Source organism: Coturnix japonica, unplaced genomic scaffold (genome assembly GCF_054131305.1).
Source record: "Coturnix japonica strain WE unplaced genomic scaffold, WE-NBRP24 Scf040, whole genome shotgun sequence".
NCBI classification, from domain to species: domain Eukaryota; kingdom Metazoa; phylum Chordata; class Aves; order Galliformes; family Phasianidae; genus Coturnix; species Coturnix japonica.
The window spans coordinates 5,104,748-5,116,756 of NW_028188943.1; positions in this window are offsets into that span (position 1 = coordinate 5,104,748).

Sequence of the window (12,009 nt, forward strand, 5' to 3'; positions counted from 1 at the left end):
AACACTACTGCTGCTGAGAAGAACTAAAAAAACCCCTCGTAGCTGGTTGCAACCCAGTTGACGAGTGAGGCAGAGGAGTGAACTGTGGGGAAAGATGGGCCTTAGGGGTATCCATTGGTACTTGGGGATTCTCACAGTGATCACATTTTGTATAGCAGCACAGCGCCACCCACACCAAGCTTCCTTACATCCCTGTGTGACCTGGTACCTATACAGCCCAGTCTAAACCAAAAGGGTTACTATTTTTGCCTAAGCTCAAACCCAGGGAGGGGATACTGTAACCACCCAGGCTCATATTACTGTGCCTATTAGGGATGTGAAACTATTGCCTCAGATTGGGCACCTGGGGCTGGGCAGGATAAATATCTACAAGCAGGGCATGGACCCTATGGGTGCATACCTCCTAACCGAAACCCACAGTTGGGAAGATGGGCTGTGTGGGGATTAAAGACAGAGAGAGAGAGAGAAACATCTGCCAGCAACTATGGATAAGTGTAACAAATCCAGATAACCCAGTGTGGCTGTTAAGGAAAATATGGGGTGTAAGTGACTTGCGGAATCAAACTCTATAACACATAGATGGGTTATAAAGCAGGTATGTTTATTCCAGCGCTGGGTGCAAGCGGGATAGCTCCACCAGACTTGCACATGGACTTGTAAAATCTTGACACAGATATAGGTACATCTCATACATAGTCAATGATTTCTCAGAATTCTGATACATATTCAATAGTTGTTTAGCATGCAGACCCCCTCTTGTTCTTATCAGGGGGATGCAGCTCCTCTTCTGGTATTTACAACATCTATTCTCCTCCTTGCCTGATGTCTTCCGTGAGGTCTCACTCCTTATCTGCATCCTTCCTGCTCTCCCAGGCCCCTTGTTTCCTTTAAACAAAGAGGGAAGGAAGGGAGGGGTGCTCTGGGGGGGGAATGGGAGGGGTGGAGGAGGGTTGATGTCAGACTGTGAAATCAATTTTTTTAATCTTAATTCTGCTTCAGAAACAACATCTGATTCCCATGCTCTCTGCTTGGTATTTTGTCTTTTGATGCAAACACGTAAGCCCCATTGGTGCCTGGTTCAGCAGTTCAGCTTCCTTTGCGCCCTTTGCCTGGTTGTAGGGAAGGTGGCAGGCTCTGATTCAATGAGGGTGTTGTATGGACACAGTATTTATCGCCATGTATCCAAAGGTGCAACAGTTTCTGGAGACCCGGGTGGGATCCTATAGGTGATGGTTCTCTTGCCACCAAGCATCCAGTTGCCAGCGGTGGGTGAGTTCACTGGGACTTTGGGGATGGGAGGTGCCAACTAGCAAGCCTTCAATATCTGCTACTAAAATCAGGCTTGGAAGCACGTTACACGTGGGAAATACACTTGGTGCAGGAAAGGGGATTTCCTTAGCCATCAAAAAAAGATGAAACTGCAGATCTATCAACAAAAATGTAAGCATGTGACACTTGACTGGGCGGGTCTGTGGGAAGGTCAGCTTCTCCGTGTTTGTATTTCAGCCATCATCCTCCACACTGGAGAGGATTTATCCGCTTGGCTTGCTTAATTGCAGCACGTTTCACACGCGTGGATAACCTGTGCATATTGCGTCACTACCCCTGTGGCCTGAGGTGTTGCACCAGGCTGGAAATAAATAATGCCTTCTTGGGGTTGTTGAAGCTCTGCAAAAGTTTGCCAAGCAAAGTTGTGGATGCTCCATCCCTGGAGGTGTTCAAGGCCAGGCTGGATGGAGCTCTGGGCAGCAAGACTCTGTGGGTGGCATCTCTGCCCGAGGCAGTGGGGCTGGGGTTCTGAGTTCTTCACTGTCCCTTGCAAGCCAAGCCATACTATGATTCTGCATTTCTATGATGTAAGCACCAGCCCCACACAGCCCTGGTGCAGTGCATCACAAGAGCAGCAGCCTGCGGGGAGCCGCCACCCGGAATCACAGAGATGTGAGGTCACAATGCCCCATCCTATGACTGTGCTGAGCTGCGTCATGAGCTCACAAGGCCTGGCTGCAGGCTTGGCTCAGTGCGACACTCACTGTGGCTGCAGCGGTGGTGTTGGAAGCGTGGTGCAAGTGTGGGGGGGGCCATGGACCCTGCCCGCCTTGTTCTCTTCCTCCTATTGGTGGCCATGAGTTTTCAGGAGAGCTGTGCTGCTCCGTGGCGAGCACGGGGAGCAGGTGAGTGGGTAGAGATGGGACCCAAACTGAGCAGCGCTGGGAGCAAGAAGTCAGGCTGTGTCCCCACGGCCCTGTAGTACACTTGCCTGGGGCCTGCCTTCCATGGGGGTGTTGCTGGGTAGGGGGTGATGGGCAGCACTGCAGGAGCCGGGCAAGAGCCCGTGGCTGCGTTGCTCCCCAGGGCTGGCTCCAGCCATGCCAGGCTGTAGCTCTGCTAATTGCTGGCTGCAGCACAGCCTTCGTCCTGGGAGATGCCCGGGGAGAGTTCAGAAGAGGCGTGCTGGGCGTGCATGAGCATTTCTGCTTCAGGCTCATGGCACTCCCCAGTTTCCAAGCCAGAGCCCCAGTCCACAGCCCAGGGGAAGAGACAGGTGTGCTTTCCTCCAGTGCCTCAGTGTGACCTTGCTGTCCATCAGAGGCCTCCCAGTAAGAAAGCCCTGGGGGGCTGCATCTTCTTCCACGTAATCTGTGAGAGATGTGGCACGTGGCCCGGAGAGAGCACTGCATACGCTGCCAGGTGCCAGCCTACGGGTCATCCCGTCCACCCTGCAACTTTGGAAATCATGACCTGAGTTATTCTCCACATCCAGTTACTGAGGGAGAAGGAGATCACACCATATAGTGTATATAAGTGGGAACTTATCTCATCTGTTCTTGATTCTAGATGATGAGCTTCGTGCTCCCTTTCCGGATGCTCCTTTGGATCCGGACTTCATGCCTGTGCCTGGGGGACAACCCAGGGGTAAGTTGTGTCTGTTTCCTTGGAGGCTGAAACGTTCATGCTCTCATGGTTTACCTGGGTGCAATTTTACTGGAGATCCTCTCCAGGTCTTCCAAGCCTGTTTGTGCCCGGAAGGGTTTGCACAGATGAGCCATGAGTATTTTTTCTCTGAGAGCTGCCATGTTTCAGTGGGAAGGTTACCGCTGCCCCTCTGCAGCTGAGGGAGCCCAGACCTTTGTATTCGGGCTGTGGCATTCCCCAACCACCGCCAGACCCTACAGGTCACTCAGGGAAAAGGAGGCCCCCACATGTGCTGGAAGCTCTCCTCACCTGTGTCTGATCACACTTGTGTCTGCAGGCCCTGTCCCCTGTATGCTCTGCTACTCAGTTGATGCTGTAGTGTGTGACTAAAACTTTTCATGGGTCTTTGGTTGCAGAAGTGCCCCCAGTGTGGGCCTTGCCCGGTCATCGGTTTCCTCCTGTGCTGGAGCCCAGCTGGAATCCCAGCAGTGAGTACTCTGTCTTCACTGACTTGGCTGACTCGCCGCTGATCTTCAGATCTTCATGCACATGATATTTAACTTCATACATTCTGTTAAGGTCCAGAAAGAGAAGAGGATGAATCCACACGAGGAAAATACTCTCAGGGCTCATCCCGTCTCCTGAAGCGACTGCTGAAGGAAATGGAGAAGGCAGAGCGTGGTGGGTATACTTCAGTCTGTTCACTGTGGGACCTGGGAAGCTGAGGTGTGATATACAGGTGTGGGCAGGCTGTAGCCTGCACAGCAGGAAGGGATGGGTCAGAGCCGTGCTGCAGCCGTGTTCCGTGTATCACCTTGCAGGTGCTGTCAAGCACCAGAGCTGGTCTGCTGCCAGATGGTCTGCATCCAGCCAAGACCCAGAGGCAGCTGCTCCCCCAGCACAACCATTACTTGTCAGAGCTGCTTTGTGCAGTCGTTGGCACCCAGATGGCAGCAAGTGGCAAAGTGGCAAGCGCTGTGCTTCTGTTCATCCAAAGCCCTCCGTGCAGCTGAGCAAGTTCAAGGCAGGAGGAGCATCCCGAGCAGGGTTGGCTGCCTTTGCTAATGCTGGAAATGAGGTGGAGATGCTAATTCTGAGGGCTTGGACTGTGTGTTAGAGCTTGGATTTCAGCCTGCAGCTACCTGGCTGTGACGGGCTGGTGACAGCACAGTATGTGAGGGCCTTGCACAGGAGCTGATTCCTCAAGAGGTGTGAGGGAGTCAGCATTGTCCAATAGCTGGGAGGGCCCAAATGCCCTTGGGTAACAGAGGGGCTCACAGTGTACTTGGGGGGGGGGCTGGACTTTACCTGAGCTCGGGATTGGAGAAGCTCAGTTTTTGATGAGGGCACGTGACATCCCAATCCTACTGCCCTGCTTTCTTTCTAAAGGAACGGACCAACAAAGTGAGCGGGACGCACTCCAGGAAGGTGGATATCCCACACTGCCCATCCCGGATGCACTCCAGGAAGGTGGATATCCCACACTGCCGGTCCCGGATGCACTGCAGGAAGGCGGATATCCCACACTGTCAGTCCCGGACAGAGGAATACAGGCAGCACCAACTGGCATGCCAGGTAATTTCTGTCCTATGATCATACGGTGTCACGAACCAGAGTCACTGCGTGCCTGCAGGCTCTTGCTGCCAGCTCTTGCACACCAGGTCAGCAGCCAGACCTGAGCGTGTGAGCATAGAGCACATGTAAAAGAAGCCAGGGGTGGCTCTCTGAAAATGGCTGGCCTTCGTGGGGTGTGGAGAGTTGTTCCAGCAATGTGCCAGGGAAGGTACTTGCAGACCTCTGTGACCCTGCTCAGCTCCCACCGCTCCCAGATCGCAGAGTTTGCCCTTTTGGAACGAAGCCACCTGAGGGTGATGAGCAGGGTCTTGCGTGGTAGGAGCCTGCAGGAGTGTTTCTCCCCTGGGCTGGCTCTGGCTGTGCCCTGTGCTGGCTGAAGCCTGACCTTCAGCCTGGGGGGCGTCCCACAGGGGGAGCTCAGGACACGCATGCCGGGAAAAGCGTGAGGGATTCTGCTCTGTAGCTCTCCCCACGGACCAAGCCCAGACCCCAGAGTACAGCCCCAGCTCTCGGCCCAGAGGAGGACACGGGTAGTGCCTGTGCAGCCTCTCCGTACCCAACGAGAGGTGGAAGCAATCCTTCTTGTCCTCCGGTGCTTCGGCACCAGAGACGGAGGCACCCACTGACAAAATGACCTCTTGGGTCCATGAAGCACACTGAGAGATTATCTGTAGTGCAGCTGAAGGTAACGTGGGACATTGTCTCATTTCTTCCAGGGATGAACACAGGCAAAAGCACAGAGGATGCTGCTCACAGATCTGTGCGGAAGCGCCGCATTCCGATGACGGTCTCAGTGATGCTGCTGCCTGCGCTGGTGCTGGCCGTTGGTGTTGTGATATGGGTGCTCAAAAACTACCTGTGAGTTGGCCTTTCCCCAGAACACCTTATTGCTGCATTTGGCAATGAAGCATTTGTGGTGCCAGGATCCTGGATGGCCAAATCAGCCGCTGGCAGTACACTGCCAGGACTTAGGTTGCAAAGTCTTTCAAGTTTCCCCTTATTTCCTGTCAGTGAGTAGTGCTTTCTGAAACTCATTCTCACAGAGCACGCAAGAGGGAAAAGAGAGCAGCAGAAGCAGCAGATGGAGCTGGGGAAGGCAACGAGACAGACTCTGACCCAGTCAAACAAGAATCTCCGTAATAGCTCCAGTCCGTTCCATTCTGCCATTGAAGAGGCCCGAAGTCTTCAAGGTCATCTGGAAGACTCGGAGCTTGAACTCAAAGTCATGAAAGAGATCCTTGGGAACAGTCCTGAGTGCTGCCTTCTGTCAGAGGACGGCCCTGAATGTGAGAGCAGAGCTTTTGTCCTTCATCCTGCATTCTCCAGGACAGGTATCACCAGCAGTTTGAAGATTCTTAGCTCGACACAGCTACATTCCTGTTGAGGGTCCTCATGAGGACCCAGAAAACGAGCTTCCTCTGACTGCCGGACAAAACGTAATGTCTTTGGAGATGTGGGTGAGAATGGCTGGTTTCAGGGAGAGCTGACAGATGGCACAAGAGGACTGGTCCCTTCCAATTTGGTTGCGGAGCTTTCAGATGATGAACTGGATACACCTGGAGATCCTGTCAGAATTCCTGCATTGCTCCATCTGCAAGACTACCATTGCTCCACTCAATGGAACAACTCGATGTTGAGCAGAATGTGGTTGAGCTCCTTCGGGAACTCTCTGAGGCGACTGACAGCGGAACTGCATAGCTTTATTGTATATTAAAAACAACCAAACAACTGTCCCCTCCCTCTCCCTTCCCCTCGCACCCCTCCACCCCTCCCCCCCCCAACCCCCCTCCCCCCCAAAAAAAAGACAAAAAAAAAAAAAAAACCCCTAAAAAACCAACAAAAAACAACCCACCCCCAATAAAACAAAAAACCAAAACCAATTAAAATCTCAACGCTATTCTTTTTCTGGGATACACTGAGGTGACGCTTCTTCTAGCTTAGACTTTGCAATGAGTTTGTGTCACGGAGTTCTCTCTAGAGCTCACTCGGTGACAGTGGGAACAAACCCAGGGAGAGAAGGAACAAAGAACCTCCCCTCTCTAACAGCGCGGTGCAGCACGGCCGAGAGGGGAAGGGAAGTAAGATTGCGAGTGGGTCTAGGAGGGAAAAAATGAAAAAAACCCAACGATCTGAGAATGAACAGCAGTTTAACGAACCCAGTGACACTAAACAACAACGATGTTGCAGAACGGCGGGAGAAAAGCAGACGACCACACCTGTCATTGACATGATCAGCGAATCTCGTTTATTCCTTGGCTGCGTGTACCTTTATAATACGGATAATTAGCTCATACATATTGCAAAAGTGGAGCTCATCATTGGTTCCCAATTACATACCATCCCCGAGTATCTTAACAGCTTGTTGTTATCAACTGAAAGATACTCCCTTGCTGAGTTCCCAGAACCATGGCTAGTTTCTAACCATCACAGGGCATCCTGATGTTCTCACTGTCCTTGCAGGTGTTATGGCTGCTTGATTAACCGCACCGTGTTTACGACCCTTCTCAGATAACTAGCTGTAAAAAACACTCTCTACAGGACCCCACAGATTACCTTCAGAATTCAACAGTTAGTTCTGTTTCCTTTCTGAGTGCATAACAACCTGAGCAAATGAATTGAATGACGTGGCTTGTTAGTCTGGTAAAATCTCTGCTGTACACTGGAACTTGGTCCATTTGTAAGCAGGACTTCGTCCATCTCTGCAGGACAGCAGAAAACCCTTTGTGCTAATCATGATGCCAAGAAGCAGAATGCAGCAAATGGCAGATGATCCAACTGCTTCAGGTGTTCATTGCCTTAAAACTGCGAATAATTTTGGACTGAGAGTTTGTAAGCAGAACGGAGCTCTTAAAGCTGTCAGAGATTATTCCTGCACTGTTCAATTCTATCTGCATAACATACACAGGATCTCAGAACTGCGTTGCTTGAACTGGTGGAACTTGTTGAAGTGAACTGGGATGAGCAAGTTTTAGAACTTAGAGTGCTGTAAAAAATGGATAATCTCATGAGTATTAAGGTACAGGATTGCTATTTCTGCACTGAATTTGTTTTTATTTTACATGGCTGTGATCTGAAAGTTGCTTGAAACGCAGGCACCTAGGCACTGTTGTGTAACTGAATTTCACACATGATAGGTCCTGAAATATCCTGGAATCAAAAACTCTGACTTGTTTTAAGTCTGCTGCTTGAGTATAATCAGGGTCATAGTGTCTGTGTGCAGTGTTTCTTTCCCTGTAATGCTCCACATCATTTCATTTTGGGAATATTGAAGGAAATGGACTATGTGCCATAACTGTTATTAGAACAAAGTATGTCTGGTGTGATCTTATGCATAGGTTCTGTAACTGCTCTTCACAGCTCAGGTGTTTGACCTTCCTTTTGGTGAAGTGATGAAATACTGCTGGTTTCTATTTGTGCTTCTAGGCACCTTGAAGCTCTTAGGAATAGAACAATTGTCTCCAGTTCTTTTCAGTGATATCAGTAACAGCTCGAGTGCTGCTGCCCACTAGGTAGACCCAAAGAAGCAGATTACAGTGAAACAACACACGAGCTGGACCTGCATGAGGATCACTTTCAAGACAGTGGCTCTGTTGCTTGAAGCCTATTTGCTTCTTCCTGCCGCCACTCTATTACCAAATATCAACAACCTTTCATGATTCAACTTGCAAATGTTTGAAACTAACCCTTGTGTTTCTATGCCTTCCTAGGTGATTCGAGCCCTTGTCAACCCCAAAGATCCAAACCAAGTAGTGATGTGCAGTGTGTTTCCATCAATGGAGAGTTCTTATTAAGCACGAATCGCTGCAATTCGGATGACAGCCTTCCACATGGTAACAGTGATGGACACAAGGGGCTCATCCACGTTCATGCTCTCATATCTCCTGGCTCTGCTGAAGATGCTGACCTGAGCCTGCCAGACACAGCAGTCACCTGCCTGGATTGTGACCCAGCGCCTTTGCAGTGCTGCCCATCCCAAGCACAGCCCGAGTGCCCCAGCAGCAGCACCACCATGCAGGAGCAGGTCAGCATCAGTGAGGTGAAGCTGAGCATCTTAGATGGGGACTTCGAGTCAGGCTGCCAGTCCCAGGCACCAGGCAGCAGCACAAGCTCTGAGCCACTCTCATCTTGACAAGAGGAGTCCCATCTTCACCCTTGACCTCTCAAGCCCTCCTGTCTTTTATTGAATAAAGTCACTCTCATGCTCAGTCATCGCCTTGACTGCATTCTGAGCCTTCATTCACAGGGATTGGGATGAATGCAACAAACAGCAAGGCAGCTCAGCTTGCAACACTCTGGCTGTGGGGTTCGTGCAGGCAGAGCTCTGGGTTCCCATTTTGCCTGGCTTTGGGATGTCTGCAGCAAGATCTCTACCATTTTGTATGGTAGCAAATAATCTCTAGCATCCAGGTTGCTGCTCATGATAATCCCAGTCTTCCTGGCTGTTGCTTTGTGATACCTTTCAAAGCCTTTTGATACTCTTTGATGCCTTGGCTGCTCCCTAACACCTCTGTCCTCCTGCCATGTTGACTCACGTCTCCCACTTTTAAGCTGGCTTTGCAGATCATCTCCAGCCCTGTCATCATCACGCTGCAGCAGGAGGTGCTCACCTGGCCCAATATCTGGCAGTACTGCTTGTTCTGCAGATGAGCAGCTGCCTCCTCATCTCTTCAGCTACAGTAGTTTTTCTCAGGGCAGTTAGATGCAGTCATGCTGCTCTGGATTTGGTGTGTTAAATCCATGCTGCATGGCAGCAGTCAGTGCAATACAAAGGTGTTCTGTGTGCCACAGCATTTCTCCAGGGGCTGCCAAAGGTAGAAGCACAACACAGCACCATCCTTCTGACAGTAATGTCTGTGAGTGTTAGACATGTGAGCACTGCATCATCCCCAGCGTGTCAGTGCTTTTCCACACCAACCTGACTCTCACACTCTCTGCACTGAATGTAACTCTGCTCTTGTGGAGACAAATGCTTTCTGTCACATCCTCCATCCCTGCAACCATTTGCCGGTAGGCAGCTCTTGCAGAAGAATCAAGCAGCAGAACCTTTTGCTCACCCTACAGCATGCAAATGCTATGAAAGCAGAAATAACCTGGCATGCTCTGGGTCTGCAAGGCTGCACAGATGGGAGAGGTAGATTGTGTTTTTGCAGTGGAAGTTTCCAGTATTTTCAGTACATAGTGTAGGCCCTAACTGAATGTATAACCCTCTTGTAAAACAGCTGTATAAGTAGTTTTTCCACCAAGAAAGTTTCTGAACAGAGTTAAGTTAAGACTGGGGGCATTCTGACATGGGTAGAATTGAGACAAGCACAAGATAAATACACAGGGTGGGTAGAGCCCAGCACAGGACAGAATGAATGTACTGACTTTTGGAAACATTGCCCTTCTCTGTCCGCAGAAAAGTACAAGGCAAACCTAAAAACAAGAGGTTGGTAATTGACCTTATATGGAAATGAATCCTAGCAACAGTCTCGAGGAGTCTGTGAGCCTGAGATGCTCAACCAATGAGAGCCATGAGAGCATCACCTGCATTGGGTTTAGGGCACAGAACAGAATTGATTTCACTGACTGGTGTGCAGTTTCTCCCTGGCCAATAGGGGATGTGCGCGCAGTATTGCAATAATGAATAAGCACTGCTGCTATTGCTGCCATCTTTGCCTAACTAGAAATCTTTGACTTTGAGAGTTTCTCACACAAGGGGAGAGAGTAAGAAATTAAAGAGGCATAGAAAACTAAGGAAAACTGCTCTTCTTTATCTTATCTATAAAAATTGATACAATGCTGTTGTGCATTTTTTTTATAATTTTATTTTAAATTTTTTGCCAATGTCAGTTAGATTGTTTTAAAATATCCACACACCAAAATCTGACTACCAAGCAAATTTAATGAAAATGAAATGAAGGTGAGTTAGCGGGAAGCACAAGGCCATATTATATTAGGCTCTAGCAAATTTACAGGCAGTCACTGCACGAAGAGGTAGATTTGAGTTGCACATTATATGATTCCCACAAAGATTAAGGAAATCTGAAGCTTTCAATGTATTTTTTTAATTCTTTTTTCATTTCATTTTTTAAACACCTGACCCAGACCCCAACCCTCACAGGAGCTGTAAAGATAACAGCATTAACCTGCAATGTAACTCTAATCCTAACCCTTACCCTGATTCTAAAATCGTCCCTAACTCCAAATGCAACAACAAAAATGATGCTAGAAGTTTGTAGCAAAAGGAACCTTTACCCTGATCATAATCCAAAAAACAATCATTAAGGTAACAATAATCTTTACCTTAAAAGTAATATTAATCAGAGCCCAGATGATGCCTGCATCCAATCAGAAGCATGCTTTGTATTATTTAAGAGTTGTATTTTTTCCAATGAACTCTCTCTATTATCACGTTTATAAAGTAACAGAGTCTGTTCTTTTTCTCCTGACACTATGCCTTACTCCTGACATCCCCTGGAAATGACCCAGATAGGGCACCATCAAAGTAATGCTAATAGTAATGTCAATCCTAAGGGTATCTCTAGCCTCAGTGTTAATGGGACGCTAACAACAATCCCAACAGCCTTAAACATTCTGGTGGTGTGAAAGAGGTGCTGCCTTGCACATGCTGGGCAGTCCCATTGCCTGTTAAATGCAGGCGGCAGCGTAGAAACATGATGCCCGTGGTCAGAATGCCCTGTGGCAGATCCTGGCACCGGAGAACTGACCGGAGAACCATGAGAGAACTGACAACAAATCACTCGACATCAGAACCGACCCAGTGGTTATTTACAAGCCTTGGGTGACCCAGACAGGATCTCAGAGTGGTGAATGTAGGTACAGAAGTTGTTACTACTCTGTTTTCTTCTAAAAGCTGCTCAGCTGCTTTGCGTTTCAGACCATCCCTGGCTTCACTGTGTGCATCTGTCCAATTGATACCAGGTGGTTTTTTTCATCTCAGAAGTTGGGGGGGGGGGGGGGGGGGGGGAAGGGACATCAATTCAATTACTCATTTATTTATTGACAGAGATTCACGTTTGCTACGTTTGGAGAAGTTTTTATTTCTTTGCTGTGGTTTGGTTTTTTCTTTTTTTCTTTTTTTTTTCCCCCTTCCCTCCTCTTCCATCTTTGTGTTCTTCCCCTGTAATCAAAAGAGAACGGATCCCCAGGGTCTGTCCCGCAGAGGTTCTTTCCGTGGTCTCTGCTGCCACCTGCTGGCCAATACACGGAACTGCCACTGTTGGGCGTTTGGTGCTGCAGGAAGCACAACGCAGATCTGAGTTCTGACCGGTCTACGCAGCAAATCCACCAATCTTTATTGTGATAAGCCCTCCACATGGCATTGCGCATGCACTCGAACACGCAGCAGGCACAGATTTCTCCTAACTCCTTGAGGAGCAGGCAAGCAGAACAACTGAGCGCACCACTGCTTGTGATTGGGCCACCCCCATCATAGAGATGTGTGTTAGATCTTTTACCCACCCCTGGACTGGCCTTGTTGTTTAACGATAACCTCTGAAATCTGAGTTACTGGTT